Source organism: Danio rerio, chromosome 17, assembly GCF_049306965.1.
Source record: "Danio rerio strain Tuebingen ecotype United States chromosome 17, GRCz12tu, whole genome shotgun sequence".
NCBI classification, from domain to species: Eukaryota; Metazoa; Chordata; class Actinopteri; order Cypriniformes; family Danionidae; genus Danio; species Danio rerio.
This window is the reverse complement of record NC_133192.1, coordinates 1,725,409-1,752,500: the sequence shown is the minus strand read 5'-3', so window position 1 is coordinate 1,752,500 and position 27,092 is coordinate 1,725,409. Positions and strand designations below refer to the sequence as shown.

Genomic DNA, 27,092 nt, shown 5'->3' with positions numbered 1-27,092 from the left:
GGAAAAACACGAACACTCAGCAGAACAAACGTCTCCGCAGGACGGACGACGGCTTTTTATCACATCGTCTTTTTCCCCGATGAAGATGCCATGATGTGCTCCACAATCGAGCTGGAGTATTTTTGTACAGTATGCTGATTGGTTTTCTTTGCACTTCCATGTGTGTGTGTGTGTGTGTGTGTGTGTGTGAATGAGCTGATGAGTCTTGGAAAAGCCTTACTGTTTTTCCCAAACCTCCAGGATTTGTCAAATTCAATTTCACAGCCTCCAAAGACGCCACTTTTAACGTTTCGCATCTTGCTTCCTCAAGTTTTATTACTGTTTTTTTTAAATATGTCGTTGTTGAATTCAGGATGATCTAATATTGTTTGTGTTTTTCAATCAACTGAAGACGGTTTGATGAAGTCGATGAGTTGATTTACCTGCTGTTTTTATTGTTATTTTTTTTTATTAATTTTACTTTAAATTGTAGAATAAATTGCATTTTTCTAATATTAGTTTTTATTTCGCTCACCAGAGCTGCGTTCATTTGATCAAAATACATTTAAAAAAAAGTAAAATATTATTGACGTCTAAAAAGCTGTTTTCTGTGTGAATATATAGTGAAATCTTATTTATTTCAGTGATTAAGAGCTGAATTTACAGCATGATTCCTCCAGTCTACAGTGTCAGATGATCCTTCGGAACACATTCTAAACATTCCCTTTGATGTGAGTTCCGTTCCTTTGATCTTTCTGTGCATCAAAGAATCATGGGAAACACACTTTAGAACTTGCTGACTCAACGTTGGGTCAAATATGAACAAACCCTACATATTTATTTGTTTTTTCAATTAAATACAAATTACAGTGGGTGGCACGGTGGCTTAGTGGTTAGCACTGTGGCCTCACAGCAAGAAGGTCGCTGGTTCAAGTCCCATCAGGGTCAGTTTGCGTTTCTTTCTAGAGTTTGCATGTTCTCCCCGTGTTGGCGTGGGTTTCCTCCAGGTGGTCCGGTTTCCCCCACAGTCCAAACACATGCGCTATAGGGGAACTGATTTTTTGAATTGGCCATAGTTACATACTAGTGTAGGTGAATGAGTGCGTATGGGTGTTTCCCAGTACTGGGTTGCAGCTGGAAGGGCATCCACTGCGTATAACATATGCTTGAATAGTTGGTGGTACATTCCGCTGTGGCCAATCCCGATGTATTAAGTGATTAAACCGAAGGAAAATTAATGAATGAAAACAAATGACACTTTTTTAACCCAGTGTTTAGGGTTGTCTATATTTGACCCAACTTTGGGTTACAGCAGTTTTAAGAATAGTAATAATACATCACAGTTTCTACAAAATGCAGCATATTATAGGACTGTGCGGTGCTGAAGACTGATTAATGATTATCATTGGATCACTTGAGTAAAAAACACTCTAAAAATTCATATTTTTAACCCAAGCTTGGGTCAAATATGAACAAAACTTAACACTGGGTTAGTTTTATGAGTTATCTCCACACAGACTCCAACTGACCCAGCCGGGGCTCAAACCAGTGACCTTGCTGTGAGGTGTCAGCACTACCCACTGTGCCACACTTTTTAACCCAATGTTTGGGGTTGTCCATATTTGACCCAACTCTGGGTTACAGCATTTTTAAGAGTGTAATACATCAGTTTCTGCAAAATTCAGGACTGTGTGGTGCTGAAGACTGATTAATGATGCAAAAAATTCAGCTTTGGTTCACTTCACTTGAGTAAAAAGCACTGGTAAAAATGCGTTCTTTAACCCAATGTTGGGTCAAATATGAGTCAAAACTCAAAGTTGGATTAGTTTGTGTACTATACATATTTTAGATGGTGACCAGTGGTATTGATTGTTAGATTTTTGGGTCTGGGTTGTTTTAATCCAATATTGGGACACATATTGACAAATCCAGTGTTGGCTTAAAATTAAATGGCATTATTGACATTAAAATGAAAAGTCCATGCTCATAATGAATTCTAAAACTGTTTCAAATTATTATTAATCAAGCATAACAAATCTATAAAGACACATAGAACATGTCATATAGTATAATGAGAGTCCCAGCTACATTAACAATAGTGTTATTAATAATTATTAGTGATGCATTTCAATATGTCATTCTTAAAAATACATCAGATGCTGATTTATAGGTGTTCATTATGATTGTATTTAGAAACATGCAGTCTGCAATGTTAACACACTGTGTTATGATACAGTTATGAAAACCCATTGTACAAATTTGACCTAACTTTGGGTTACAACAACCCAGCTCTTTTAAATGTAATGCATCACAGTTCTACAATTCTACAAAATTCAGCATATCGTCAGATCGTGTGGTGCTGCAGACTGATTAATGATGCTGAAAATTCAGCTTTAGTTTACTTGAATATTTTTTTTTAACCCACTGTTGGGTCAAATATAAACAACCCCCAACATTGGGCGAGGTTTATGATGTAACTTGTACTATCTACAGATTTTACCAATGAAATTAATTATTTGATTTTTAAGTCTGAGTTGTTTTAATCCAATATTGGGTCAAATATGGACAAACCCTACATGATTTTTTTTTCTTCAATTAAATATAAATTAAATTTTTTAACCCAATATTTAGGGTTGTCGATATTTGACTCAACTTTGGGTTGCAGCATTTTTAAGAATAGTAATACATCACAGTTTCTACAAAATGCAGCATATTATAGGACTGTGTGGTGCTGAAGACTGAAAAATAATCATCATTCAAGCACTTGAGTAAAAAACACTCTAAAAATGAATATTTTAACCCAATGTTCAGTCAAATATAAACAAAACCTCAACATTCGGCTAGGTTTATGATGTAACTTGCACATTTTAGATGGTGACCAATGACATTTTTATTTAATATTTGGGTCTGGGTTGTTTTAATCCAAAATTGGGTCAAATATGGACAATTGATAATCGTTTTAATGAAATTTTTCCGAGAAACCCATGATTTAAACCGGTAACCATTCACTTCAATTGTATTGGTTTTTCCTACTATGGAAGTCAGGGGTTACCGGTTTTTTGTCTTTTTTCAAAATATCTTCTTTGGTGTTCATTTATGTTTCTTTATTCAAGTTGAACACTAAAGAAGATATTTTTGTAAATGTTGGAAACCGGTAACCATTGACTATTATTGTATTCGTTTTTCCTTCCATGAAAGTCAATGGTTGCCGGTTTTCACCATTTTTCAAAATATCTTCTTTCGTGTTTGTTTCTTTATTCATGTTGAACACTAATGAAGATATTTTGAAGAATGTTGTAAACTGGTAACCATTGACTTCCATTGTATTTGTTTTTCCTTCCATGGAAGTCAATAGTTACCAGTTTTTTGTAATTTTTCAAAATATCTTTCGTGTTTATTATTGTTTCTTGATTCATGTTAAACACTAAGGAAGATATTTTGAAGAATGTTGGAACCCGGTAACCATTGACTTTAATTGTATTAGTTTTTCCTACCATGGAAGTCAGTGGTTGCCGGTTTCCAACATTCTTCAAAATATCTTCTTTCGTGTTTATGTTTCTTTATTCATGTTGTACACTAAAGAAGATATTTTGAAAAATGTTGGAAACCGGTAACCAGTGACACATTTATTTATATATATATATATATATATATATATATATATATATATATATATATATATATATATATATATATATATATATATATATATATATAAATTTATTAAACCCATTGTCCATATTTGACCCAATATATTTGACCCAGCAGTTTGTATATGTGTACATCTCACTATATATTCACATAGAAAGTGTTTTTTAAATGGTGATAATTTTTACTAATCATAAAAAACATCTTGAAAGCTTCCAGACTGTTGTGAATGTGAAACTGATGTCAGAATAATCCCGTTTCTTCATCCTCTGCTGATGTTTTCTGACAGTTCATCAGGAGTGAAACGTTCACCAAAATGTCCAAAGTTTTCCACAACTCTCAGGTACTTTAATCCAGAACCGTACACATGGCCAACAGTACTACATATCAGACATTATTATGGATATCTCTGTGCCTATGAATATGATGATGATGACGGAGCCGGTGTTTACTGCAACACTCCGGCGCTTCTCTTTTCTACTTTTATACCTGATCTGTAAAGGGTTACCGGTGTACATTTCTTTGCTTCTTGTTGATTTGTTTATATGTAAATGACCACTACTTTATATCTGTGGGAGGAGCTTCTTCTGTAATTAGCATATTTGAAGACACTGATGTTTCTCTCGTTTGTCTGTTCGGCGTTTGTTTTGTTTTTGAAGGAGTGACACACACTGTTTTGTGAAACTTTACTGTTCATTCGTTTAGTTAAAACCGAAAGGAAATAATGAAGGAGCAAAACACTGTGTTTGTTTTTACGTCTTGATGATAATATTGATCTGCATCATTTCTCACGACTGCATCAGACACGGTAATGTTCAGCTTTTATTCAAGATTAAAAATCCAAAGATTGAGTTTTACACTTAAACGCACTCTTTTAAATAACGCTGGGTTGTTTTAACTCAATGTTGGGTCAAATATGGACAAGCCCAACTTTGGCTTCAATTTTTGATTTATGTTTAATTCTCCTTTAAAGGGATAGTTCACTTAAAATTTTACATGTTTCAGAGTTTCTTTATTCATGTTGAACACTATAAAATACATTTAGAATAATGTTGAAAACCGGTAACCATTGACTTCCATTGTATTTGTTTTTCCTACCACGGAAGTCAATGGTTACCAGTTTTCAAATTTTTTTTTACATGATCTTCTTTTGTGTATATTCATGTTTCTTTATTCATGTTGAACACTAAATAAGATATTTTGAAAAATGTTGAAATCGGTATCCATTGACTTCCATTGTATTTGTTTTTTTCTACAATGGAAGTCAATGGTTACCAGTTTTTTGTCATTTTTCACAAGATCTTCTTTTGTGTTTATTCATGTTACTTTATTTACTTTGATCACTATATTAGAAGATATTTTAAAGAATGTTAGAAACCGGTAACCATTAACTTCAGTTGTATTTGTTTTTCCTACCATGGAAGTCAATGGTTACCAGTTTTCAAAAAAAAAAAATTTACAAGATCTTCTTTGGTGTTTATTCATGTTACTTTATTCATGTTGAACACTAAGTAAGATATTTTCAAGAAGGATGGAAACTGGTAACCATTGACTTAAATTGTATTTGTTTTTCCTAACATGAAAAGTCAGTGGTTACCAGTTTCATCATTTTTCAAAATATCTTCTTTTGTGTTTATTCATGTTTCTTCATTCATGTTGATCACTAAAGAAGATTCTGCCGAATTTTGCAGAATGTTGGTAACCGGTAACCTTTTTTCTTACTATGAAAGTAAATGGGTACCAGTTTTCAACATTTTCAACACATTCTTTTTTGAAAAATGTTGTAAACCGGTAACCATTGACTTCCATTGTATTTGTTTTTCCTACCATGGAAGTCAATGGTTACCGGTTTTCAACATTTTTAAATGACACTTTTTAACCCACTGATTGAAAATGGCCATGTTTGATCCAACCTTAAGTTAAAACAACACAGCATTTTTAGAGTACATATTTTAAGGACATTTATCTCATATTTTACCTCAGTTGTTTTTGCTAGCATACTTTAAATATTCCACCAAAGTGCAGGAAGGTTTCGTTCATTTTCATACTACATTTTAGTTCCAGTTGTAAATATGAAAGTGCAATTAAAAATAATAATAATGCTTGGTTGAGTAAAAAAATAAATAAAAAATCATTTGTAAATAACACTTTTTATAACCTAGGGTGGAAATAACCCAGATTTTTTTAGAGTCTACATCATGACTTTTGATTTGGAGGTGAAATATGATTTAAGTTACTAATGTAAAACATTGATTCTTTGATTTTTCATAAATGATCGGAGTATCTGGAAGATTTTAGTTATTTAAAAATGCTGGATTGTTTTAACCCAATATTGGGTCAAATGTTGATCAATCTTACCCCTTGCATAGGAAGTTTTTTCACCCTGTAGTTGGCTTTGTCTATTATATTAAATTCAAATGACATTTTAGTTAACCCAGCAGTTGGGTTTGTCCATATTTGACCCAGACTTTGGGTAGTCATTTTTTATTTATAACTTTTGAAAAATTCTATTAAAATTAATTCACATTTTTGTTAACCCAGATGATGGGTTTGTTTATATTTGACCCAGATTAGTAGACATGTTTTATATACGTATATAAGTTTAAATTAAAAACGTGACCCAGCCATTGGGTTTGCCTATATTTGACCCAGATGTACATAGAAATATTTTTTAAATATAATTTCTTTTTTATATTAAATTTAAATGACAGTTTACCCCCCATCCATTGGGTTTGTCCATATTTGACCCATATTATATATATATATTTACCTCAGCTGTTGTGTTTGTCCATATTAAACCCAGTGTTGGGTTAAAACAGTCCATTATAGTTTGCAGTGGGGTATTGAGGATCAGTCTGAAGCGGTCAAAGGTGTGTGTGTGTGCGTCCGTGTGTGTGTTCAGGTCATGTTCTGGTTGTGCAGGCGGAGGTGGCGGTCGAGTGTGTGTTGTAGCATGTGTGTAATGTTGCGCTAGAAGTGTGTTTCCTGCAGATTGTTAACGCTGAGCCAGCGCCGGCCGCGTCTCTGTCCGCCTTGCCTCACCTGTGTGTGTGTGTGTGTGTGTGTGCGTGCGCGCTTCTCCAGCTCTTTATTTATTTCTCTTATTTATTTGAGACAAATTGGGTCAAATATGGACTGACCTAAACACTGGGTTAAATGTGGTTCTATTAATTTAATGAAAACATTAACCCAGCAGTTGGTTTAGTCCGTATCAGACCAGAAATGGTGTTGAAATAACCCAGCATTTAATAGAGTGCAGCTGTAATCTCAGTCAGAATCAGATCTGCACTGTAAACATGCTGGGTTATTTGAACTCAGCGTTGGGTCAAATATGACACAAATCTACTGTTTTATTTTTTAATCAAACTTAAATCCCACTTTTACCCAGCAGTTGGATTTTTCCATATTTGACCCAATTCACGTTTAACTGAAAAATCCAGCGTTGGGTTTGTGCATATTTGACCCAACATTTAAACGACCCAAATTAAATGAAGAATTCTGCTTCTTAAAGTCTAAACCCAGGATTCATCCATTGAAAACACTGAATCAGATCTGAACGCCTGCACTCTAATCATTGTTTGGGTTGTTTGAACTCAACGTTGGGTCAAATATGTACAAACTCAACATTGTGTTGATTTATTTAATACATTAAAACTTATTATGTTTTTGAAACTGAACGGTTGTGTTTGTGACCCTGCAATGGGTTAATGCAATCCAGCAGTTTTATAGTGTGTGTGCGTGTGCGTGCATGCGTGCTTGCGGTTGTATGATGTGAAGTGCTTTATCTGTGTGTCATGCACTGGATATTCTGTGTGTGTGTGTGTGTGTTTGTGTGTGTGTGTGTGTGTGTGTTTGAGCTGTTCGTTTTCTCAGTGTTACCGTCTCTTCTCCTGGAGACGTCAGGAATATATTTTAATTTAGTTTGTCTGTGTTTTGGCGTCTGATGTTGTCGTCCAGTATTATCTGAAATGATGAAACCAACAGTGTCTTTAACTGCGGCTCAGTGCTCCATTTCGACTCCTCTTGTTTGTGTTTTCTCGCTGAATTTTGTTGAAGTGTCTGCTGAAATGTTCATCACTGAATGAGTTCCCACTGTGATCAAGGGCTTCTGAATCTGCACATGGACTTGAATCATTCCTCCTCCAGTCCTGTTCAATCAGTTCGTGTGTGTGTGTGTATGTTTGTGTGTATGTGTGTGTGTGTGTGTGTCAAGGGAGCGATGAGACCCAGCGCTGATGTAGCATGTGTGTGTGTGTGTGTGTGTCATTGACTGTACTGTGCACTCTTGTCGTTGGTTTCTCCTCTGTGTTTAATGCGGTATGGAGGTTGTAGGTTTGTTATATAGTGCAATATGCTGTACATAAGAGCTTTTGTTCTACAAAATACTTTTCTGATTGTGTTTTGGGTTGTTTTTTTCTTGGTACACTTTTTTTCAATAAAAACATTATTAAAATCTGAAGGTTTCTGGGTTTCTCTTGTTTAATGGTCAACTACTGTAGTCACACTCTAAATGCTGAGTGGATTAACATTAGAAGTGTTTTCAATTTAATATAACTAAGATATGTTTAGTGATTATTTTTATCCAGGTGCTCATTAGCGCAAATTACTAATCAGCCAATCACATGGCAGCAGCTCACTGCATTTCGGCATGTAGACATGGTCAAGACGATCTGCTGCAGTTCAAACTGAGCATCAGAATGAGGAAGAAAGGGGATTTAAGAGACTTTGAGCGTGGCATGGTTGTTGCTGCCAGACGGGCTGCTCTGAGTATTTCAGAAACTGCTGATCTGCCGGGATTTTCATGCACAACCATCTCTAGGGTTGACAGAGAATCCTCCGACAAAGAGGAAATATCCAGTGAGCGGCAGTTCTGTGGGCACAAATGCCTTGCTGATGAGGTCAGAGGAGAATGGCCAGACTGGTTCCAGCTGATAGAAAGGCAACAGTAACTCAAATAAGCACTCGTTTGAACTCAATCTTGGGTCAAATTTGACACCAATCTACTGTCGGCTTTTTCAATAAAACTTAAATTTCACTTCTGTTTTTAGAATTATAATTTTTTCAGGGTTTTCACCTGTTTTTGGATAGAAAAGTAGAGAGAATTAACAGGAAAGCAGAGAGAGGGAAGGATCAGAATAGGACCACGAGTCAAAATCAAACTTGAGTCGAGGTCGGTTCGAACCCAGCAGTTGAATTTGTCCATATTTGACCCAATTTAAGTTTGACTGAAAAATCCAGCGTTGGGTTTGTGCATATTTGACCCAACATTTACACGACCCAAATTAAATGAAGAATTCTGCTTCTGAAAGTCTAAACCCAGGATTCATCCATTGAAAACACTGAATCAGATGTGAACGCCTGCACTCTTTCAGTTTGTCCTGAAACTGAAGGATGAATTCTGCTTTGGAAAGTCTAAACCCACACTCTTAATAAATGCTGGGTTGTTTAAACCCAAATTGGGTAAAATATGGGCCAATTTAAATTAATTTAATTGAAAAAATTAACCCAGCAGTTGGTTTAGTCTGTATCACACCCAGAATTGTGTTAAAATAACCCAGCATTTTATAGTGTTGGATTAATCTCAGGCAGAATCCGCTAAAAACATCGTCTCAGATCTGAACATGCACTCTAAACATGCTGCGTTGCTTGAACTCAATGTTGGGTCAAATATGCACAAGCCAAACGTTGGATATTCCATTAAACTTAAATTTCACTTTTGACCCAAAGATTGGCCTTGACCATATTTGACCCAAGATTTGGTTTAAACGACCCAGCAATTTTATTGTTGAGTGTAAGCCGGACGTGTTTCTCAAACTCAATCATGTCTGTGTTTGTCCTGAAACTGAATGATGAATTCTTCTTCTCAAAGTCTAAACCCACACTCTGAAGAAATGCTGGGTTGTTTAAACCCAAATTTGGTAAAATATGGACCAATTTAAATCAATTTAATTAAAACATTAACCCAGCAGTGGGTTTAGTCCGTATCACACCCAGAATTGTGTTAAAATAACCCAGAATTTTATAGAGTGGAGGAGTAATCTCAGTCAGAGTCCATTAAAACACTGAGTCAGATCTGCACTGTAAACATGCTGGGTTGTTTGAACTCAACATTGGGTCAAATATGACACAAAGCTAACGTTGGCTTTTTCAATGAAACTTAAATCCCACTTTTATATCCAGCAGTTGGATTTGTCCATACTTGACCCAATTTAAGTTTATCTGAAAAATCCAGCGTTGGGTTTGTGCATATTTGACCCAACATTTGAACGACCCAAATTAAATGATGAATTCTGCTTCTGAAAGTCTAAACCCAGAATTCATCCATTGAAAACACTGAATCAGATCTGAACGCCTGCACTCTAAACATGCTGGGTTGTTTGAACTCAGCGTTGGGTCAAATATGCACAAGCCAAACATTGAATATTTCAGCTAAACTTAAATTGAACTTTTAATGGTTGGCCTTGACCATATTTGACCCAACATTTGGTTTAAACGACCCAGCATTTGTTTTTTCCTGAGTCTTCAAAGTCTAAAATGCTGGGTTGTTTAAACCTAAATTGGGTAAAATATGAACTAATTTATATTAATTTAATAAAAAAAAAATTAACCCAGCAGTTGGTTTAGTCTGTATAAAACCCAGTATTGAGCTGAAATAACCCAGCATTAGAGTACAGGATTAATCTCAGGCAGAATCTGCTGAAAACACTGGATCAGACCTGAAAGCTGCACTCTAGACATGCTGGGTTACTTAAACCCAAAATGGGTCAAATATGGACTGACCCAAACACTGGGTTAAATTTGGTTCTATTCATTAAATTAAAACATTAACTCAGGGCGAGGCAGTGGCGCAGTCGCCTCACAGCAAGAAGGTCGCTGGTTCGAGCCTCGACTCAGTTGGCGTTTCTGTGTGGAGTTTGCATGTTCTCCCTGCGTTCGCGTGGGTTTCCTCCGGGTGCTCCGGTTTCCCCCACAGTCCAAACACATGTGGTACAGGTGAATTGGGTGGGTTAAATTGTTCGTAGTGTATGAGTGTGTGTGTGGATGTTTCCCAGAGATGGGTTGCGGCTGGAAGGGCATCCGCTGCATACAAACTTGCTGGATAAGTTGGCGGTTCATTCCGCTGTGCTGACCCCGGATTAATAAAGGGACTAAGCCGACAAGAAAATGAATGAATGAATGAAAACATTAACCCAGCAGTTGGTTTAGTCCGTATCAGACCCGGAACTGTGTTGAAATAACCCAACATTTTAAAGAGTTCAGCTGTAATCTCAGCCAGAATCCATTACAAACACTGAATCGGATCTGAAGCCTGCACTCTACATCAGAAGTGGACAGAGCAGAGATCAACATCCCATAATGCAATTCACCACCGCAAATAAACCCAAAACACACAAAATCCAGAAACTGTTCATTAGCAGACGTGTTCAACAGTGTGTCTGTGCTCTCAGCCATTCACTTGGACTACAACCCCCATCATGCATTGCACCAGTAGACACTGATTACCATCTACAGCTGTTATCAATCTGGACACGCACACAGCTGCAGGTCGTTACACACACTGTTTAAGCACTACACTCAAGTGTGTGATGAGTTTCAACTGTGTCATGAACATTTCTGAGGCACCTTTTGTCTTCTTTGTGTTCTGTTCCTGCACGCTAGTGATGGGAGAAACCAAGCTTTCAAAACATGAACCCATTGATTCACAAAATGATTCTTCTTGTGGTTTTGATGGTGTCAACATTACATTTAACATAATTGTACATCGAGTATTATAACATTTTCTAAATATTCAGAAAGTGTAATGAAGTCTCGTTTACAGAAATCACACGCTCCAAAGTCACTGATTCAAAACCAAATGATTCAAAAGCTTCATGAATCAATTAATTTTTGAATCAGTTTGAAATCAGCCACCATCGCTGCCTGGTTTGATTTAGTGACTGCCTGCTTTTTGGGGATTTGTGTTGTCTTCTGCCTGACCCCATAATGGATTACCCTTTTGGATTTACTCCTGGATATTGTTCCTATAGTGAATCTCCGTGTAGATCTTCACCTCATCAACACACTGTGAGTAAAGTGGTTTTGCTTTTTCGATCTTCTCTGAGATGCTCGGTGTTTGGTCTTTGATGAATGTTCATGCTGAACAATATATTGGGTTGTTGTAAACCCAATGTTGGGTCAGATATGAACTACCCCAATGCTGGGTTCAGCAGAATGAACCACCAACTATTCCAGCATATGTCCGGAGCACCCGGAGGAAACCCACACCAACACGGGGAGAACATGCAAACTCCACACAGAAACACCAACTGACCCAGCCGGGACTCAAACCAGCAACCTTCTTGCTGTAAGGCCACAGTGCTAACCACTGAGCCAGTAATGTTCACCTCTTGTAAAGCTGCTTTTAAACAATCATTGTAGTGAAAAAACTATATAAATAAACGTGTGTGTGTGTGTGTGTTTTATGCATGTGTGTATGTGTATATGCATGTTTGCGTATATGCATGTATGTGTATTCTTGTGTGTTTGTGTGTGTGTATGTATGTGCATTTTATTTTGTGTGTGCGTGTATGTGTTTTTTTTGTATGTGTGTGTGTGTGTGGGTGTGTGTGTGTGTATGTGTGTTTTGTGTGTGTGTGTGTGTATGTGTGTTTGTTTGTATGTGTGTGTATGTGCATTTTATTTTGCGTTTGTGCATGTATGCTTTTGTGTGTGTTTGTGTGTGTATGCTTTTGTGTGTGTTTGTGTGTGTATGCTTTTCTGTCTTTGTATGTTTGTGCATTTTATTTTGTGTTTGTGTGTGTGTGTGTTTTTGTTTGTGTGTGTGTATATATATATATGTGTGTGTGTGTGTGTGTGTGCGTGCGCGCATTTTATTGTGTGTCTGTGTATGTGCATTTTATTTTGTGTGTGCGTTTGTGTGTGTGTGTGTGTGTATGCTTTTGTGTGTGTGTGCATGTGTTTGCTTTTGTGTGTGTTTGTATGTGTATGCTTTTGTGTGTGTGTGTGTGTGTATGCTTTTGTGTGTGTGTGCATGTGTTTGCTTTTGTGTGTGTTTGTATGTGTATGCTTTTGTGTGTGTGTGTGTGTGTGTGTGTATGCTTTTGTGTGTGTGTGTGCATGTGTTTGCTTTTGTGTGTGTTTGTATGTGTATGCTTTTGTGTGTGTGTGTGTGTGTGTGTGTGTATGCTTTTGTGTGTGTGTGCATGTGTTTGCTTTTGTGTGTGTTTGTATGTGTATGCTTTTTTGTGTGTGTGTGTGTATGCTTTTGTTTGTGTTTGTGTGTGTGTGTGTATGTGTGTGTGTGCGCGTGCATGTGTATGCTTTTGTGTGTGTCTGTGTGTGTGTTTAAGGACTGCAGTGGGTTTGTGGGATTTAACACTGCTTGGCTCAGCAGTTTTCACTGAGGATGAAGTCTTGGCCACCACAGACACACACACACACACACACACACACACACACACACAATGGTCTGTGTGTTCTCCATGGGCTCTGACACAGAAACAGACAGCATTAGTTTCTCTGAGGTCACTCCGGGTCTTGTTTACGTCTGAGCAGCCAATAGAAACAGCAGAGCCTCCTTCACTGTTAACCCTTTCAACACACACACACACACACACACACATTGAAACATTCCCTCCAGTGCAACAGACAGCATGACTGATGATTTATTGAGAATATCTGAGTGATCCTCCAGCATGAGTCTGTCCTGCTCTCACACTGATGATCATGATCTGCTCGTATATCATCTTCATAACTCGCATCATAACTGCAGAATCATGCTGGACACTCGCTTCACATGTGGAGCAGTCAGAGTTACCGAGATCACTCCCTCTCACAGCTGACACACACACACTGAACCCGCTGACCTCCTCAATAGCAAGAACACTCATCGGCCACTTTATTAGGTACACCTTACTAGAACCGGGTTGGAGCCCTTTTGCCTTCAGATCTGCCTTAATCCTTCATGGCAGAGATTCAGCAAGCTACTGGAAATATTCCTCAGAGATTTTGCTCCATATTGTCATGATAGCATCACACAGTTGCTGCAGATTTGTCGGCTGCACATCCATGATGCCAATCTCCCGTTCCACCACATCCCAAAGCTGCTCTATTGGATTGAGCTCTGGTGACTGTGGAGGCCATTTGAGTACTGTGAACTCATCGTCATGTTCAAGAAACCAGTCTGAGATGATTGAGCTTTATGACATGCTGCGTTATCCTGCTGGAAGTAGCCATCAGAAGATGGAGACACTGTGCTCATAAAGGGATGGACATGGTCAGCAGCAATACTCAGGTAGGCTGTGGCGTTGATGCTCAATTGGTACTAATGGACCCAAAGAAAACCTCCCCCACACCATTACACCACCACCAGCAGCCTGAACCGCTGATACAAGGCAGGATGATCCATGCTTTCATGTTGTTGAGGCCAAATTGTGAGCCGAGCATCCGAATGTGTCAGCAGAAATGGAGACTCATCAGAGCAGCAACGTTTCTCCAATCTTCTATTGTCCAGTTTTGGTGAGTCTGTGTGAATTGTAGCCTCAGTTTCCTGTTCTTAGCTGACAGGAGCGGCACCCGGTGTGCTCTTCTGCTGCTGTAGCCCATCCGCCTCAAGGTTGGCCGTGTTGTGTGTTCAGAGATGCTCTTCTGCAGAGCTCGGTTGTAACGAGTGCTTATTTGAGTTACTGTTGCTGGAGCCAGTCTGGCCATTCTCCTCTGGCCTCATCAACAAGGCATTTGCGCCCACAGAACTGCCGCTCACTGGATATTTCCTCTTTGTCGGAGCATTCTCTGTAAACCCTAGAGATGGTTGTGCGTGAAAATCCCAGTAGATCAGCAGTTTCTGAAATACTCAGAGCAGCCCGTCTCGCAGCAACAACCATGCCACATTCAAAGTCTCTTAAATCCCCTTTCTTCCTCATTCTGATGCTCAGTTTGAACTGCAGCAGATCGTCTCGACCATGCCTAAATGCAGTGAGCTGCTGTCATGTGATTGGCTGATTAGATATTTGTGTTAAAGAGCAGTTGGCCAGGTGTACCTAATAAAATGGCCAGTGAGTGTACATAGAAATACACCCTGCACTTGCTGTTATTGCTCTGCTGGTTAAACCTAGATTGCATTTCGTTGCCTTGTTCTTGTAATTGTGTAATGATAATACAGTTGAATTTAATCTAATCTAAATTATTATACACAACTTTTTAAAGTAATTACACCAAATTTTGGCTACTATTAGAGACCGACTTTGTGTGTGTGTGTGTGTGTGTGTGTTGTTGTTGTTGTTGTTGTTGTTGTTTTCATCAGTTTGGTTCAGTTTCAGTCTCATCTCTTGGTTAATAATCTATAGCTGTGTAACAAATGAAACTGTGTGTGTGTGTGTGTGTGTGTGTGTGTGTGTGTGTGTGTGTGTGTGTGTGTGTGTGTGTGTTTGCTGTTCTCCCTCGTTTGCTCTGTTTTCGATTGGCCATCGTCCAGATTTGCTCCAGCAAATGCTAAATCCTGACGCTCGTAAACAAACCTGATCACCTGACAACTGTGGAGGAATACTGACACACCTCCACCTGTGTGTGTGTGTGTGTGTGTGTCTGTGTGTCTGTGTAATTATGTGTGATTTCCCAGTGATGGATTGCAGCTGGAAGGGCATCCGCTACGTAAAACACATGCTGGATAAGTTGTCGGTTCATTCCACTGTGGCGACCCCAGATTAATAAAGGTTATAAAAATATAAAGTAATAAAGACTAAGTTGAAAAGAAACTGAATGAATGTGAGTGAGTGTGTGCGCGACACATATGAGTTTGTGAATGAGTGTTTGTGTGAGTGTGTGTACGAGTATATAAATGTGTGTGTGCATATGGATGTGTCTGCATAAGTTGTGTGTGTGTGTGTGTGTGTGCGTGTGTGTGTGTGTGTGTGTGTGTGTGTGTGCGTGCGTGCGTGCGTGCGTGCGTGCGTGTGCGTGCGTGTGTGTGTGTGTGTGTGTGTGTGTGTGTGTGTGTGTGTGTGTGACTGCAGTAATCTGAGCCGCTTCATAATCAATCTGCAACATGAGCTCATGAGAGTTGAGGAGTTCAGCTCAGATCCTCAGGCTGATTCTGACACATTTACACAGCGAGGCCTCTCATTGGCTGAGCTCATAGTTGCTATGGTAATGGTGTGATTGACAGGTTCTAAAAGATGTCCTGGGTGGTGAAACGGATATAAAAAACACGACATGGAGGGGTCATTTGATAAACAATAACAACAATATTATTGCGTTACAGCTTAAATAAACTTTATAACGCAAAAACAACATTACACATGCATATTAATACAGCTGTTCTGTGCAGGTTAAATCAGTTGACTGCTGAAATTTCAAATATGTAACCCAACTGGCTGAATTATTAATAAATAACCCAAAAAAGGTTAAAAATAACCCAATAAAGCACCAAATATTTAACCCAACCAGTTGAGTTATTAATAAATAAACTAATAAAGATTAATAATTACCCAACAAAGCACCAAATATTTAACCCAACCAGTTGAGTTATTAATAAATAAACTAATAAAGATTAATAATAACCCAATAAAGCACCAAATATTTAACCCAACCGTTTGAGTTATTAATAAATAAACTAATAAAGATTAATAATAACCCAATAAAGCACCAAATATTTAACCCAACCGTTTGAGTTATTACTAAATAAACTAATAAAGATTAAAAATAACCCAACAAAGCACCAAATATTTAACCCAACCGGTTGAGTTATTAATAAATAAACTAATAAAGATTAAAAATAACCCAACAAAGCACTAAATATTTAACTCAACTGGCTGAGTTATTAATAAATAAACTAATAAAGATTAATAATAACCCAATAAAGCACCAAATATTCAACCCAACCGGTTGAGTTATTAATAATAACTCCGGGGGGGATCCAGAGGCATTCCCAGGCCAGCGGAGAGACATAGGCTGTACTCACACTATGTACAGTTGCCTTGAACCGGGCCAAAGCACGCTTAACCCCCTCCCGTCTCCCCCAACGGCCCGCACTCACATTACATTCGGGCCTGGGCACACTTACATCATTGATGATGCGCTGTGGACATTTCTCTAGTTATCCGCTTGTTAAGTGTGACGTCACGCGAAGCGGCTTCCGGGTCCAAGCGCTCTATTCAACTGAATGAGGAGACTCATGAAATGGTAATAATAAACGTTTACAAAGCGATTTAAGGCTTTCGAGAATCACGATGGCAGTATATATGTCCATGCCTAATATCCGATGGCCAGAAACTGGTTATTTTTTTATAAATTGTTACATTTTTGGTATTTGTTATGCAGCAAGCCCAGAGATTGTTGTGTACTTTATGACTTTATGTAAAATTAACTTTAATGTGTGATAGGAATAAAACGTGATCGTACACTAATGATTTCTCCACTCAAGTGAATGACGGCTTGGACCTGGAAACAGTTTACATACGTCACAAACACGTCACCACTTCACAAGCGGACATCACTGTAGTTGTTTGATATGCGGTGACAGTCAAATATTTCACTAACAGATCCGCCACTTTAGACGCTCATAAACAATCATAAAGCCCTCGTGCTGCAGGGATGAGCAGGTCTGCAGCTGTGGTGCAGTGAGGGGTTTGAGTCTTTAATAATCTACGGCAGTTTCTGTTCATTAAACAGTAAGAATGATTGATTAATCCATATCAAACAGGCCCTTAAAAGTCACGTCTCATTTTCAGTTTCGGGCTTTGGCATGTTTTGCACTCACACACAGGTGTACCCCGCCAAAGCCCAAGTGAACCGCGCTCAGGCACACCTCTTCCAACCGGGCCAGGGCCGGCCAAGTGAACCGTGCCTGAGCCCGATTCAGAGCATTCACACTTCTCAAACGATCCAGGAAATGGGCGTGAGAATGGTTTGGATAGCATAGTGTGAGTACGCCCATAGTCCCTCCAGCGTGTCCTGGGTCTTCCCTGAGGCCTCCTCCTGGTGGAACATGCCTGGAACACCTCCCTTGGTAGGCGTCAAGTAGGCATCCGAAACAAATGCCTCAGCTGACTTCTCTGGATGTGGAGGAGCAGCGGCTCTACTCCGAGCTCCTCCTGTCTGTAAGGGTGCGCTCTGCCACCCTGCAGAGGAAACTCAATTCAGCCACTAGTATCCGAGATCTTGTCCTTTTAGTCATGATTCAAAGGTCAGGGGTCACTTTCAGTCATGATCCTTGACTGTTAAATCGAGAGCTTTGCCTTTCGGCTCAGCTCCTTCTTTACCACAACAGACCGGTACATCAACCGCTCTCCTGCTGCCGCTGCACCAATCCTTCCCTCACTCCTGAACAAAACCCAGAGATACTTGAATTCCTAGGTAAGGAACTAACCTGGAAATGGCAAAACATGCATAAACATCCTTTGTGAAATATTGGAAGAAGAAAAAACACAGAGAGCATGTTTGTCCATCACAGATGAGCCTGTTTTATCCTCCACATTTTTTCAGTATGAAGTCTCTTAATACACCAAACCGTTTTCCTCCTGGGAGCGTTGAAGTCTTGCAGTGAGCTCTGGAGTCGCGAGCTCTGCAAGCGCTTGTCCAACACAAGAGATAAGATACGAGTCTCTGTAAATAATGCTGTTTGGGCCGGGCGTACAGTACGGCTGGTGTTTTGGCAAGCTCTGCCCTGTCATAACTCTCCGGATTAGCAGATAAACTCGTCTGTGTCTTCTCTGCTTTAAACTAAGACTTGCATTATGTGTCGTCTATAGTGCTGGCATCTTCCCTCCAGACCTGAAATAGTTATTTAGTGACCGGATCCATTGAGTGACCTGCAGAACAAAGACTGCGGGTTTAGTGCAGCACATCTGATGGTGGAGAGGCTTTAGAGTTGACTGACAGGAGGCTTTTTATCTAAGAATAAAACTATTGTCAGTGCAGCAGGAGAACTGGCGAACATGCTGAACACAGGGGGAACATGCAAACTCCACACAGAAATGCTAACTGACCCAGCCCAGACTTGAACCAGCGACCTTCTTGCTGTGAGGTGACAGCACTACCTACTGCGCCACTGTGTCACCCTGGGTTAATGTTTTTTTTTATATTAATTTTCAATGACACTTTTAACCCAACCTTTGTCCATATTTGACCCCATGTTGGGTTACAAGCCAGCATTTTTCAGAGTCTACTAATGCAGTCTGCATCTGCTTCAGCAATTTGGACCAAACTTTTTTTTTAATGATTTATTCGTGTTATTTATTTATTTTTTTATTTCGTTTTTTCTTTTATTTATTATCCTTTTTGCATTATATCTGACTTTTTTATTTATTTCATTTTTTATTTATATTATTAATTTATTTTATTACATTTTTATTTAATTTTTTTCATTTTCATTTTATATTTTTGTTTATTTATTTATTTTTAAAATAAGTTTTTTTTCTTCATTTAATGTATTTTTTATTATAATTTTTGTAATTTACTTTTAACCATTCATTCATTCATTCATTCATTTTCTTGTCGGCTTAGTCGCTTTATTAATCTGGGGTCGCCACAGTGGAATGAACTACCAACTTATCCAGCATATGTTTATGCAGCGCATGCCTTTCAGCTGCAACCCATCTTTGGGAAGCAACCATACACACTTATTTAGACTCATACACTATGGACAATTTAGCCCACCCAATACATCTGTACCAGCCAGCATTTTTAAAGTAATGCAGTCTACATCTGCTTCAGCAATTTGGTCCAAACATTTTTTTTAATGATCCATTCACTTTATTTTATTTATTTTATTTTATTTTATTTATTTTATTCAATTTTTTTTCTTTAAAGTTTTTTTATTTCGTTTTTTGTTTTATTTATTATCCTTTTTGCATTTATTTGATTTTTTTATTTATTTATTTTATTTTATTACATTTAAATTTAAATTTTTATTTTGTTTATTTATTTTTTTAAATAAGTTTTTTTTTATTTAATGTATTTTTTATAATAATTTTTGTAATTTACTTTTAACCATTCATTCATTTATTCATTCATTCATTTTCTTGTCATTTTCTTGCTGAATGCAGTCGACATCTGCTTCAGCAATTTGGTCCAAACTTTTTTTTAATGATTCATTCATTTTATTTATTCTATTTTATTATTTTTTTTATTGATAACTTTTTTCTAAAGTTTTTTTTTTTATTTTGTTTTTTGTTTTATTTATTTCATTTTTTATTTATATTATTTATTACATTTTAATTTTATTTTTTTATATATATATTTTTTAAATTTAATAAATTTTTTAAATAATAATTTTTAAAATTTTGTTTATTTTTAAACCATTCATTAATTCATTTTCTTTTCGACTTAGTCCCTTTAATAATCTGGGGTCATAGCAGAATGAACCCCCAACTTATCCAGCATATGTTTTACACAGCTGATGCCCTTCCAGCTTCTCTGGGAAACATCCACACACACTCATTCCCACTCATACACTACAAACAATTTAGCCTACCCAATTCCCCTGTACCACATGTGTTTGGACTGTGGGGGAAACCGGAGCACCCGGAGGAAACCCACGCGAAGGCAGGGAGAACATCCAAACTCCACACAGAAACACCAACTGACTCAGCCGAGACTCGAACCAGTGACCTTCTTGCTGTGAGGCGACAGCACTACCTACTGCGCCACTGCGCCACTCTGTTTTTATCCATTAATAATGTATTCTGTGTGTTCACATATCATTTTTAGATGTATATGTATAATAATGGCCTGGGGTGACACTGTGGCTCAGTGGTTAGCACTGTGGCCTCAAAGCACGAAGGTCGCTAGTTTGAATTCCAGCTGGGTCAGTTGGTGTTTCTGTGTGGAGTTTGCATGTTCTCCCCGTGTTGGGGTGGGTTTCCTCCGGGTGCTCCGCTTTCCCCCACAGTCCAAACACATGCGCTATAGGGGAACCGATCAACTAAACTGGCTGTAGTGTATGAGTGTGCATGGGTGTTTCCCAGTACTGGGTTGCAGCTGGAAAGGCATCTGCTGTGTAAAACACATGCTGGATAAGTTGGCGGTTCATTTCACTGTGGCGACCCCTGATAAATAAGGGACTAAGCCAAAGAAAAATGAATGAATGAATTAATTTTATTATTATTATTATTATTATTATTATCATGATTCGATGTGTGTTTATCTGAAAATAACTGTACAACCTTCATCAGCCAATAAGAATCCAGCATTTATCACACCTGTAGTATAAACGTATATAATGTTATTTATTTGAGTCTGTCCGCTGCAGATGCATTGGAGATTTATAGTATTTCTCAAGCTAACTTCATATGTAATCATTAGATAACATCAAATAAATAATAGTAATAGACAATGAGCTGAAATCTCACTGCAAACCCCGTGTGGAAAACTCTTCGTCATGGTGCTAGTTTTTTTTTTTTTTTGGTTAAAGAGAAAAACCAACAATGTAAACAAACTGGTTTTCCCGGAGGAACAGAGCGCCAGTGTTCTCTCGGACTGGGGAATAAAGCTGCATGACGGTGATTTTCCTGTCGTCTGGGGGGTAAAGTCAGCATGAGTGCGTTTGGCTGCGGTCCAGAGCTTTGGGTTAATCATTAGTGTCCACCAAAAACAATCCACAACATACTCTCACTCTCAGCTCTGATTTAAAGGGACAGTCCACACAAGAATTAAAACTGTCATCATTTACTCATTTAACCTGTTCGGGGTTCCTGTTGAACACAAAGATATTTTGAAGAATGTTGAAAACCTGTAACCATTTTACTTGCATAATAGTTATTTTTCCTAGCATATCTTCTTTTGTGTTGACTTAAATACTTACCTTACTTATTAAGAATTATTACAGTGCATATACAACTAACTCACTTTCAATTTAAAGGGTCAGTTCACACAAAATTCTAAAAAGAAGATATTTTGAAGAATGTTGGAAACCTGTAACCATTGACTTAAATAATAATTGTTTTTTTCTACCATGTTTTCAGCATTCTTCAAAACATCTTCTTTTGTGTTCAACTTAAGACTGCCTTACTTATTAAACATTATTATATGTAAAACTGAATTACTTTTCAATTTAAAGGGTCAGTTCACACAACATTAAAAACTCTGTCATTTACCCATTGAATCTGTTTGGGTTTCTGTTGAACACAAAGGAAGATATTTTGAAGAATGTTGAAAACCTGTAACCATTGACTTACATAATTGTTTTCCCTACCATATCTTCTTTTGTGTTCAACTTAAAACTTACCTTATTTATTACAAATTATTACATTGCACATACAACTAACTCGCTTTCAATTTAAAGGGTCAGTTCACACAAAATGTTAAAAAAGATATTTTGAAGAATGTTGAAAACCTGTAACCATTGACTTGCATAGTAGTTACTTTTCATGCCAGATTTTCAGCAACTTTAAACTTAACTTATTAAAAATTTATATATTGCATATATAACTAACTTCATTTCAATTTAAAGGGTCAGTTTACACAATTTTAAAGAAGATATTTTAAAGAATGTTGGAAACCTGTAACCATTGACTTGCATAATAATTGTTTTTTCTACCATGTTTTCAGCATTCTTCAAAACATCTTCTTTTGTGTTCAACTTAAGACTGCCTTACTTATTAAACATTATTATATGTAAAACTGAATTACTTTTCAATTTAAAGGGTCAGTTCACACAACATTAAAAACTGTCATTTACCCATTGAATCTGTTTGGGTTTCTGTTGAGCACAAAAGAGAATACTTTGAAGAATGTTAAACCTCTAAACGTTGACTTACAGTACAAAATTACAATTGCCCCGTAATTGTTTTTTTTTACTACCAGTTCTTCAGTATTCTTCAAAATATCTTCCTTTGTGCTCAACTTAAAACTTACCTCACGTATTAAACCATATTAGATTAACTCTGTTGATTTAAAGGGCCGGTTCACACAAAAATAAAAAATCTTATCACAAACTAAACCTTTCCTTGTTCAAAATCTACTTGATTTCTTCTGGTGAACACTAAAGAAGATATTTTGAAAAATGCTGGAAGCCTGTAACCATTGACTTACACACTAAATGCTTTTTCTACCATGTTTTCTTTCATTTTACTTTTTGGCTTAGTCCCTTTTCTAATCTGGGGTCGCCACAGTGGAATGAACCGCCAACTTATCCAGCATATGTGTTACGCCGCGGATGCCCTTTCAGCTGCAACCCATCTCTGGGAAACATCCATACACACTCATTTACACTCATACACTACGGACAATTTAGCCTACCCAATTCACCTGCACCGTATGTGTTTGGACTTTGGGGGAAACCGGAGCACCCGGAGTAAAACGGGTGAGAACATGCAAACTCCACACAGACACGCCAACTGACCCAGCCAAGGATCGAACCAGCGACCTTCTTGCTGTGAGGCGACGGTACTACCTACTGCGCCACTGCGTCGTCCGATGTTTTCAGCATTCTTCAAAATTTCTTCCTTTGTGTTCAGCTTAAAACTTACCTTACTTATTGAAAATTCACTTTCAATATAAAGGGTCAGTTCACACAATTTTAAAAAGAAGATATTTTGAAGAATGTTGAAAACCTGTAACCATTGACTTACAGAGTTGTTATTTTTTTTGTCAGGTTTTCAGCAACTTTAAACTTCGCTTACTTATTAAAAATCATTACCTTGCTTATAAAACTTAATCTACTTTTTAATTTAAAGGCCAGTTCACACAAAAATGAAAATTCTGTCATCATTTACTCACGCTTTACCTGTTCAAAATCTGCTTGAGTTTCTAAAGAACACTATGAAAATATTGTTAAGAATGTTGGAAACCTGTAACCATTGTCTTAGTATGTGAATTCTTCAAAATATCTTATTTTTGTGTTGAACAGAAGAAAAAAACGACTATAAAAACTAGAAACTATAATACAAACCATCATTACTCTCTCTATACCATTGACTTGAACAGTAACTGTTTTTCCTGCTATGGATGTCAATGGTTACAGGTTTTAAGCTTTAAAACTGACCCTTTGAGTTCACTTTAAGTTCACAGACTTAATTTTTAACCTTGTTTTAGCTTTTTTGTTTATTTGTTTTCCATCTTCCGCTTTGGATGAGGCTGATTACTCCAGCACAGATCTCAAAAGATCACAAAAGAAGATATTTTGAAGAATGCTGAAACCATTGACTTCCATATGCATGGGGAAAATACAATGTAAGTTAATGGTTACAGATTTTCAACATTTTACCAAATATCTTCTTTAGTGTTCAACAGATGATAAAGAAACTCATAATTGTTTGAAATAAGGATTAGTAAATGACGACTGATTTGTTTGATTTGTGGGTGAACTGCCCCTTTAGTTTGCACAGACTTTATTTTTTAACCTTGTTTTGGCTTTTATTGTTTGTTTGTTTGTTTGTTTGTTTGTTGTTTTCCTCTTTGGATGAATCTAATTGCTCCAGCACAGATCTCAAATGAACAGAGAAGTTATTTTGAAGAATGCTGAAACTACATGACTTCCATGGTATTTGTTTTTCCTACTATGGAAGTTACGGTTACAGGTTTCCAGCATTTTTCAAAATATCTTCTTTAGTGTTTAACAGGAGAAAGAAACTTATGAAGGATTGAAATGGGTAAAGGGAGAGTAAATGATGACAGAGTTTTCATATTTGAGTGAACTGACCCTTTAAGTCACTGTGAAGTTGCACAGACTTCATTTTTAACCTTGTTTTAGCTTTTATTGTTTGTTTGTTTGTTTGTTTACTGTGTTCCTCTTTGGATTGAGGCTGATTACTCCAGCACAGATCTCAAACTAACACAAAAGAAGATATTTTGAAGAATGCTGAAACCCCTGACTTCCATAGCAGAAAAAAAAACAATAATCTAGAAATCAATGGTTACAGGTTTCCAATATTTTTCAAAATATCTTCTTTATTGTTCAACAGATGATAAAGAAACTCATAACAATTTGAAACAAGTAAAGCATTAGTAAATGAAGAGTGATTTGTTTGATTTGTAGGTGAACTGCCCCTTTGGGCTGCACAGACTTTGTTTAACCTTGTTTTAGCTTTTGTTGTTTGTTTTGTTTGTTTGTTTGTTGTTTTGCTCTTTGGATTGAGGCTGATTACTCCAGCACAGATCTCAAACTGACACAAAAGAAGATATTTTGAAGAATGCTGAAACCCTTTGACTTCCATAGTCATTCATTCATTCATTCATTTTCTTTTCGGCTTAGTCCTTTTATTAATCCGGGGTCACCACAGCAGAATGAACTACCTGACTTCCATAGTAAAAAAATACAAATACTGTGTAGGTCAATGGTTAAAGGTTTCCAACATTTTTCAAAATATCTTCTTTTTGTGTTCAACAGATGATATTCTAAAGTTTTGAAACAAGTGAAGCATTAGTAAATGACCACTGATTTGTTTGATTTGTGGGTGAACTGCCCCTTTGGGCTGCACAGACTTTATTGTTTACCCAAGCTACCCTTGTAGCTTTTATTGTTTGTTTTGTTTGTTTGTTTGTTGTTTTGCTCTTTGGATGAGGCTGATTACTCCAGCACAGATCTCAAACTAACACAAAAGAGGATATTTTGAAGAATGCTGAAACCCCTGACTTATATAGTAGGAAAAATACAATTTGATAATGGTTACAGGTTTCCAACATTTTACAATAATATTCCTTAGTGTTCAACAGGAGAAAGAAGCTCATGACGGTTTGAAACAAGTAAATGACGACTGATTTGTCAGATTTGTGGGTGAACTAACACATTAATTTGCACAAACTTTATTTTTAAACCTTGTTTTAGCTTGTGTTGTTTGTTTGTTTGTTTGTTTGTTGTTTTCCTTATTGGATGAGGCTAAATAATCCAGCACAGATCTCAAACCAACATGAAAGAAGATATTTTGTAGAATGCTGAAACCACTGACGTCCATAGGAAAAATACAGTTTAAGTCAATGGTTACAGGTTTCCAACATTTTTCAAAATATCTTCTTTAGTGTTCAACAGGAGAAAGAAACTCATGAAGGATTAAAATGGGTAAAGGGAGAGTAAATGATGACAGAGTTTTCATATTTGAGTGAACTGACCCTTTAAGTCATTGTGAAGTTGCACAGACTTCATTTTAACCTTGTTTTAGCTTTTATTGTTTGTTTGTTTGTTTGTTTGTTTGTTTGTTTTGTTTGTTTGTTTGTTGTTTTGCTCTTTGGATGAGGCTGATTACTCCAGCACAGATCTTAAACTAACACAAAAGAAGATATTTTGAAGAATGTTGAAACCCCTGACTTCCATGGTAGAAAAAAACAAATAATCTGGTTATAATAAGTCAATGGTTACAGGTTTCCAACATTTTTCAAAACATCTTCTTTAGTGTTCAACAGATTATAAAGAACTCCTAAAGTTTTGAAACAAGTAAAGGATTAGTAAATGACCACTGATTTGTGAGTGAACTGCCCCTTTGGGTTGCACAGAGTTTATTGTTTACCCTTGTTTTGGTTTAGGTTTGTTTAGTTTTTTACTCTCTCTTTCTTTCTTTTTGGACAGGGCTAATTACTCCAGCACAGACAGCAGTGGAGAAACGCGATCTGTTGGGACGCCACATGGGACACATTTATTTGTTTGTCCTGCAGGGGTTCAGACTTATTTCAGCAATAGTCGCCCGAGGCGTCGTGTAAACCCAGAGCAGCCAGAGATGTGTGTGTTTTTATTGTCAAGACCTGTATTTGTTAATAATCCCACCAGGATACGGCACTCTGCGAAGCCAAATCAATCATTCTGATTGTAAACATTATATCAGTATGATGAAAGTTATAAGCAGATGATGCAAAGTACAGCATCATTGCACAGCAAATACAGCTCATTTAGTTTAAAGGCATTATTTAAGTGCACTGGCTGTGGTCTGTTTCGTAAGTGAACACTACTGTGATAGCTTTAATGAGATCCTCATATCAACTCTTCCTTTGGTATCCACATTTTAGGGTGAGATCTTGTTTATTTTTAGAGATGTTTTCCTATATATGACTCTATGAATAACTTATAGAGGTGGCTCAGTGGTTAGCACTGTTGCCTCACAGCAAGAAGGTTGCTAGTTCGAGTCCTGGCAGGGTCAGTTGGTGAATCTGTGTGGAGTTTGCATGTTCTCTCCATGTTGGTTTGGGTTTCCTCCGGGTTTCCCCCACAGTCCAAACACATGCGCTATAGGGGAATTGATCAACTAAATTGGCTGTAGTGTGTGTGTGTGAGAGAGAATGAGTGTGTATGGGTGTTTCCCAGCACTGCGTTGCTGCTGAAAGGGTATCTGCTGTGTAAAACGTATTATGATCATAATTATAATGCAATATAAAGCAACTGAAATAAACACAAATTAAGCTAAAACAAAAGCACAAACTATTGAATGAAATTAAATGTAGTTATGAGAAGTATTGGTGTATGAATGTATGCCTGACAACAGTCTTGTCATTGATTTCAGTTGTAAGAGCAGTAAATAATAACTCGTCTTTAGTTGATGATG

The 27,092-nt window shown here is 37.2% G+C and overlaps 1 protein-coding gene across 1 annotated transcript in view; it reads left to right on the top strand.

Annotated features, from left to right (window-relative positions):
* bmf1 (BCL2 modifying factor 1) overlaps positions 1-2,907 on the top strand; it is a 52,230-nt gene extending 49,323 nt beyond the window's left edge. Inside the window, exon 4 of the mRNA XM_073927460.1 lies at positions 1-2,907. This exon is cut by the window's left edge and continues 129 nt beyond it. The gene's annotated coding sequence lies outside the window, so the exon portion shown is untranslated.
* The last annotated feature ends 24,185 nt before the right edge of the window (positions 2,908-27,092 follow it).